Source organism: Notothenia rossii (assembly GCF_949606895.1).
Source record: "Notothenia rossii genome assembly, chromosome: 10".
NCBI classification, from domain to species: domain Eukaryota; kingdom Metazoa; phylum Chordata; class Actinopteri; order Perciformes; family Nototheniidae; genus Notothenia; species Notothenia rossii.
The window spans coordinates 26,930,854-26,938,700 of record NC_136908.1 but is presented as its reverse complement, the minus strand read 5'-3'; positions in this window follow the sequence as shown (position 1 = coordinate 26,938,700).

Genomic DNA, 7,847 nt, shown 5'->3' with positions numbered 1-7,847 from the left:
TCAAAAGTTGGGCCATTTTATCATCATGCGCCAATGAGCAACTCTCATAGGAATGAATGAGGCCCCGCCTCCCACGCTGTATCCAGTTCTTATTATACATCCATGGCTGGGAGTCCCAGCAGCTTCTACTGAAGCCAGTCCCCAACTCCGGTGACTTCCGGCCGAGGACTTTGGGTGGCAGTATACGCCGTGAAGTCGTTTGCGGCCTGCCAGTAAACCCAAAGCAGAAGAAGAAGTGACGTCAGCGGTTTCATTTGCCTAATCCTCCCTCAAGGACTTATTCCGGTGTGAACGCGATCTGTACTTAGTTCATGAGAACTAAAGAGTTCTCATGAACTAAGTTCTGATTAACCTTTGTGGGAAAGGTAATGCGGTTTGAATGCGCCTAATAAGTATATACATTGTCCAAAGAGGTTATTCTAAAATGTGCCTGAATGTAATCATTGCGTAGGTGTGTAGTGTGATTCTTTGTAGTTTATTTATGGCATCCCGTTGGATTTGACGTCATCTGAACAGGACATCGCACGCTCACTGCTTGATAGTAGGGATGGGAATTTGAAAGCAAATGTGTATTTGAATATTCGACCCCCCAAAAAACGGTTAACCGGTTAACCGAAATGTACATATCCTATAAAAAATAACTTTTGGAAATAAATAAATACATGTTCAAATAAGTATAGAAACCAAGTCGAATTTGTCAAATGTATTGAACTGGTGATCACAGTTTGACAGCTATAGACCTACAGCTTTCATGTGCGGAGGCGATTCACAATCAGGCCAGCTGTAGAGAAGACCCTCTCAGCTGGAACGGAGGTTGCGGGTATAGCAAGGTATAGTATGTATTGTAGTGCCGGTAAGAAGGAGTCGGAGGCGGAGTATTTAAGAAGAATTTCCACTCCTTATTTTCCATTAAGCAATAGTGATATCAGACATGTACTCAGTGATGAGAGTCAAGTTAGAGTGCCTTCCTAGCTCTAGCTTGGCAACCTAAATCTCCGGTGTTACACTAAACAAGGTCCGTGTAGGAACTGTGACCCAAAAGTGAATTATGGTTAACTAGAGTCACCACACAAGCCCCCCCAGAATTCACAGATAAACAAAGTCCGTGCGGCGGGGAGGAACAACACGCCGACCCCCTCTACTCTTGAGTATGGGGGCAGGCAAAACAACTCCTGAACGTGCGGTTCCCGGCAAAGTTGGAACCGGGAACACAGGACTCAAAACTGTAGCGGGAATCGAAGACGGGGATCGACCCCGTCGTGGCGGACGGGCCAACACCACCGGCTGCTCCAAGTCCAAATGAGAAGCCTTCACCCGGTCCACCGAGACGGTCTCCGCCTTGCCACCCATGTCGACCACCAGGTGCTTGTCCCCCTGCTCCAAAACCCGGAAAGGCCCATCGTAAGGGGGCTGTAGGGGGCCCCTGTGCGCGTCGTGGCGGATGAAAACGTGCCCAGCCGAGCGTAGGAAAACCCGTTGAGCCGTAGGAGACCAAGGAACTACTGCCTCGGGTAGGAATTCCCCTGAAGCTCTCAGGGGTTGACCGTAAACCATCTCCGCCGTGGAGCACTGCAGATCCTCCTTAGGCGCGGTCCACAGGCCCAACATCACCCAAGGCAGCTTGTCGACCCAGTTACCGTCCGTAAGGCCGGCCTTGAGCGCCGCCTTCATAGAGCGATGGAAGCGCTCGCAGAGGCCGTTAGCCTGGGGGTGGTAAGCGGTAGTCCTGTGCAGTTTGACCCCCAAACTGTCTGCAACCGAGCCCCAGAGCCCTGAAGTGAACTGTGAGCCCCTGTCCGAGGAAACGTCTGACGGGGTGCCAAAACGACACACCCACGTCGCAATAAAAGCCCTAGACACGTCAGCGGCTGAAGTCGACACAAGAGGAACCGCCTCCGGCCAACGGGTCGTCCTATCCACCATGGTGAGGAGGTAGGAAAAGTCCTGAGAGGAGGGCAACGGACCTACCAGGTCGATGTTAACATGATCAAATCTCCTCTCTGGCACTAGGAACCGCTCCAAAGGGGCCTTCGTGTGGCGGTGCACCTTAGTGCGTTGGCAAGCCACGCAGCCCCCGGCCCAAGCTCTTACATCCTTTTTCAGCCCACGCCAGACAAACTTCGCGGCCACCAAGCGCATCGAAGGTTTAACGCATGGGTGAGACAAGCCGTGCACCGACGACCGGTCGTGACAGGCCCGTAGAGACGTCGCACAGAAGGGTGATGCCCACCTCGCCGACAACCACGTCCTCCAGGCACAGCCCAGCGCTCTCCGTGTTCAGACTCTGGACGCCGGAGTCGGTGACCTGGTCTGCCGCCATACGAGCATAATCCAGGCCCAGCTGGACGGCTCCGATAACGACCCTGGAGAGGCAATCGGCAACCAAGTTCGACTTGCCAGCCACGTGCTTAATGTCTGTGGTAAACTTCGAAATGTAGGAGAGCTGCCGCTGCTGACGTGCCGACCAAGGCTCCGCCACCTTTGACATGGCGAAGGTGAGCGGTTTGTGGTCTACAAACGCCGAGAACTCACGGCCTTCCAACACAAAACGGAAGTGCCGCACAGCCAAATAAAGACCCAGGAGCTCCTGGTCAAAGCGCTGTACTTGCGTTTCCTCGGCGTCAGCTGCCTGCTGAAAAAGGCGAGCGGTTGCCAAGCTCCGCCCAGCCACTGTTCGTGCACCGCGCCGGCTGCGTAGTCCGAAGCATCCGTAGTGATGGAGATGGGAGCCGTGGATGAAGGGTGTGCCAGCAAAGCCGCTTGAGCCAGCGCGGTTTTAACTTCAGTGAAAGCGACTTCCGCCTCTGCTGTCCAGTCGATCGCCTGAACGGGGGTTTTGCCTTTCAGAGCCTCATACAATGGCCGCATGATGTGGGCGGCCCGGGGGATGAAACGGTGGTAGAAAGTCACCATCCCCAGGAACTCACGCAGCGACCGGGCTGTAAGCGGGTGAGGAAAAGCCGCAACAGCCTCCACCTTCGCCGGCAGGGGTGTTGCACCGTCCTTGGTGACGCGGTGCCCGAGGAAGTTAATGTCAGACACCCCGAACTGGCACTTTGCAGGATTGATGATCAATCCATGTTCGCTGAGCCGCGTGAACAGGGCCCGGAGGTGAGACAGGTGCTCCTCCACTGAAACGCTGGCGACGAGAATGTCGTCCAGGTACACGAACACGAACGGCAGGTCCCGCAGCACCGAATCCATCAGGCGCTGGAACGTCTGGGCGGCATTCTTGAGCCCAAAAGGCATCCGCAGGAACTCAAAGAGTCCAAAAGGCGTTATTACTGCCGTTTTGGAAATGTCCAGGGGGTGCATGGGCACCTGGTGGTATCCACGCACCAGGTCCACCTTGGAGAAAACCTTCGTGCCGGCCAGATGCGATGAAAAGTCCTGTAGGTGCGACACCGGGTAGCGGTCAGGTGTAGTGGCATCGTTGAGTCGGCGGTAATCCCCGCACGGGCGGAAACCGCCGTTCGGCTTGGGCACGACGTGCAGAGGAGAGGCCCAAGGGCTGTTGGAGCGGCGGACGATGCCCAGGCGTTCCATGGTTGCGAATTCCGCCCTCGCTACGGCTAGCTTAGAAGGGTTCAACCGTCGGGCCCTGGCGTAGACTGGAGGCCCCTCAGTGGTGACGTGGTGCTCCACGCCATGTTTGGTGGTGAGCGCGGAGAAAGTGGGCAGCGACAGATCAGGAAACTCAGCCAAAAGTCTGAGAAAAATGTCCTCCCCAGACAGCGAGCCCGACAGCCCGTCGTACGCTGCGCTGCCGAGTGTGCACACGAGAGAAGAAAATGTTAAGGCATCCACTAAACGTTTATTTTTAATGTCCACCGATGCACAAACACATAAGCCGTAATCCGTACGTGCGAATGGGTCCGCCGTTAGCCGTTGTTAGCCGTTGGCCGTGCCCGCCTCGAGTGATGTCTTCTCTCGACGCGGGAACCACACTCCGCTGCGCACCCGTGTCGCACAGAAACAGGTTCCCTGAAACACTGTCTTTGACGAAAAGGAGCTTGCCCGTGCCGCCGACACTCAGAGCTACTACTGAGCGTCGGCACCCCCGTTTCCCGGAGGCTTGTAGCTGCATGAAGCGATGCACCTCTTTGTCATCGTCCCGAAACGTGCATGGTAGAAGAAGCACTCAGAATCCCTTCGCTGACTCGTCGCCGCTGTGTCCGGCCTCCGCCATGCTTTCTTGCCCACCGAAGGGCCGCTGTGCACCACAACCAACGCCTCCGCACCAGACTGTCGTGTAGACAGGAAGAAACGGTCCGCTTCTCCGGCCAGCGCGCGGGGCTCCGTGATGGGTGTGTTGGCCAACGCCGTCTGGACCCGGGGAGGTAAGTGTTGATGAAACATCTCCATGAACAAAATCTGGGTATCTTCCCCTCCTAGCAGGCTTAGCATCTTCTCCATTAACTGAGATGGCTTGCCATCTCCGAGGCCCTGAATGTCCATAATTTGGCGGGCTCTTTCTCTCGTCGATAAACCAAATGTCTTCAGGAGAAGAGCCTTGATAGCCTCGTATTTGCCGAGGCGTGGGGGTGCTGCGATGAAACCCACTAAGCTGGCTGAAGTAGAAACCCCCAGCGAAGCCACCACGTGGTAATATCTCAGCTCTTCGTCGTGGAGATGCTTGCAAGCGAAGTGAGCCTCCACGTTTGCAAACCATGCCTCCGCGGCATGCTTCCAAAACTCCGGCAGCTTAACGAAAACATCTCGTTCAGCCATGTTCAAATTTTTTTCTGAAACTATCTAGAAAAATGCAGGGTCACCAGTGTAGTGCCGGTAAGAAGGAGTCAGAGGCGGAGTATTTAAGAAGGATTTCCACTCTTTATTTTCCATTAAGCAATAGTGATATCAGACATGTACTCAGTGATGAGAGTCAAGTTAGAGTGCCTTGCTAGCTCTAGCTTGGCAACCTAAATCTCCGGTGTTACACTAAACAAGGTCCGTGTAGGAACTGTGACCCAAAAGTGAATTATGGTTAACTAGAGTCACCACAGTATATAAGTTTCATTTGGCATAGTTTGCACTCTACACCGCACTCACTAACCTCGTCGAAATATTTCCACACATTACTCCTTTTTGACGCCATGTCTGTTGTGTAGGACTCTTCTTAGAGTGTAAATAATTACCGGACTATGATATATGTTGAATACCGGCGAAACTAAATCTCTCCTGTCAAAATGTTTATGTACTTTGCCGCCACACACGGTTGCCAAGCAGCGCGTATTGTTGTTTAGGCTGGCCACTCATGTGTCGCGAGTGTTGACAGGGGGCGGGGGAGCACGCTCATGAACTGTCAGCGCCGGAACCTCGCAACGGCTGCGGAGCGCATTTGCGCCGGATTTGGGCATAAGATGAGGGTTGAGTCCGCGCGATCTGCTTGTAGGGAGGGGCAGCAGCCATATCATTAGCTAGAACTAGCTAGATCTGATGGATTTGGATATAAACGCGAGTGAAGTATAACCGGAAGCGAGAGAGAGAGAGAGATTGATTGATTGATTGAAAAGTTTATTAACAGCTTGTATATTGGGTACAGTACAGTACAGCTCAAAACATACAATTGTTAAGGGGATGCAGACCAGAGAAAGACTTTCGTCTTGTTTACATCAGGGTCCCCCATTTCCAATTCATCATAGATCAGCACCTGCAGCTCTGCCCGCTGGGAGGGACCGGTGAGCGGAGCAAAACACACCTTTAGACGTCACCGAACACATTTAGCTATGGCACTGTCGTATACATTGAATTATTCAATTTGATAATATGTAATCAACTTAGGCATCCCTCCCAAAAAAAAAAAAAAAAGTCATAAAAATATTAATAACTCATATTCGAATACCTGAATAATTTCGAATATTCCAATATTCGATTAATCGTTTCCCATCCCTAATAGCGCGCCAAGGTCCGTTTACGCCAGTTGTTAAACAACATCGTTATAGGGAAATGCAAGTTTGCGTCCAAATGGTTGGAAGATAAGGAAGAATGACAATAAATGTGAGGTAAAGTGTGGCGATGAGGTCTTAAAATGTATTACATTTGACTTCAGGATTCCTGCATATAACCTGTTACATGATTCACTGGGAATTTCTCAACATCTCTTGGCAGACACAAGCCTTTCATACTATCAATAAGGGATTTTTTCGACCAAGCACTAATCAAAATATTGACTCTGAAAGCGTTTAAAAAATAAGTATGAGGAAATGTAATTTTCCTTGGGAATTTCTCAGATGTTTCTTCCCTTCAGTGATTCATCATTCTCCACAGAAACCTCAATAACATGCAAGTCATGATGAGCTTTTGTAGCCTGTGTAAATGTGTGAAGCGATATGCTGTATATGGTCTGGTGCTCAGGTTTTATGTGGCAATGTGTCTCCTATGAGCACGGTAGTCCATTTGTGCCTACGATCAATGAACTGCAGATATGCCTGTTCAATACTATTATTAAGACATGGCTATAACAATGGTATGTTAGTGACCAAAATATATTCAATTAACCTTCATATTTGACGAATAAAAGCAGCAACTCTTTACATTTCAAGCTGGAACTGGAGAATATTTCAAATTTTTGCTTAAAACTCAATATTTCCAGTAAGTTTAATAAATAAATAATAGGAATAATACATTTAATTGAACATCTAGATCTTAACATCTACGAGGTGGATTAACCTGAAATGTTGAATATGACATGGATGATCACCTGACCTTTATCTCTGGCATGAAGTTAAAATGTATGGTGTAAATACTCTGGACAACTTATAAATAGATTGACATTTCATTTATTGCAGACATTCCTGATCGTCTCAGGATCATTTGTATTAACTTTAATTATGCCTTGATCTTAGTCTAATATGTTAGCATGCTAACATATTAGACTAAGATGTTGAACATTGTTAGCTTTAGTCCTGCAAAACATAAACATGTAAGTATATAAATGTTAGCATTCATCTTGAGAACTACACCTTTTCTATATACTCTGCAGAGTAATAAATGAATCTCAGACTGGTTGAAATTTTGCTTAGTGTAATTGTTGACTTGTAAAAATTGCAATACACTCTAGGGGAGACACTAGGGTAAACACATGTCACTAATACATATCACCATCAAAATACCCCTCTTAATAACTTTTTTCAGTTAGAAGTTTTCTGAATGTGCAAATGCGACACTATCTTATGCTAACTTTTGAAAACAATTTGAGTAATCTACAGACGCAAACGAAGTGTGGTAAAATAAACACATAATTGTTTATTTTGGATGGCCTTTCCATCCAAGCCGGAATGAAGATATTCTATGGAATCTAAATAGCGCAAACTCTCAAAATTCACCAATGCACAAAAAATGTGTTTCTATGGTGTGTTTCCTTAAATAAATTGATGTTGATTTATCACATTTGTGAAACAAGTAGATATAATTCTTATGATATCACACCAAGCTCATCCTTTTACTTGTACCCCTATCCACGTGATGGCTTAGTGTGAGTCTTAGCTGGTTCCTTTCAACCAGTTTCCGTTTAAAAGTGAATGGGAAGTCCCAACCACTCACCTCTCTGTCAATGGCTGCCCTCACAGAGACCCTTTGTTTATCACGTGACATTAGATACAGATATTCAGCCCTGGTATCAGTCAATGAGGCTAGTTTACTCATAAACTATCAACAGAGCTGCCGTGCAAACAGCTCCCCTGAAGTCCATGCTGGTGTTCCAGAAGAGAGCAGGTTTCAGTGCGTTCATGTGTATGGAAGAGTTTTGTTTCCTGCTTAAGGCAGTTAATGGTAACAGGGTGGAAGAAATAGGGATTTTGTTTTATCTCTTTTTGTTTGCATCTTTGTAGGCATTAGAGTTGTCT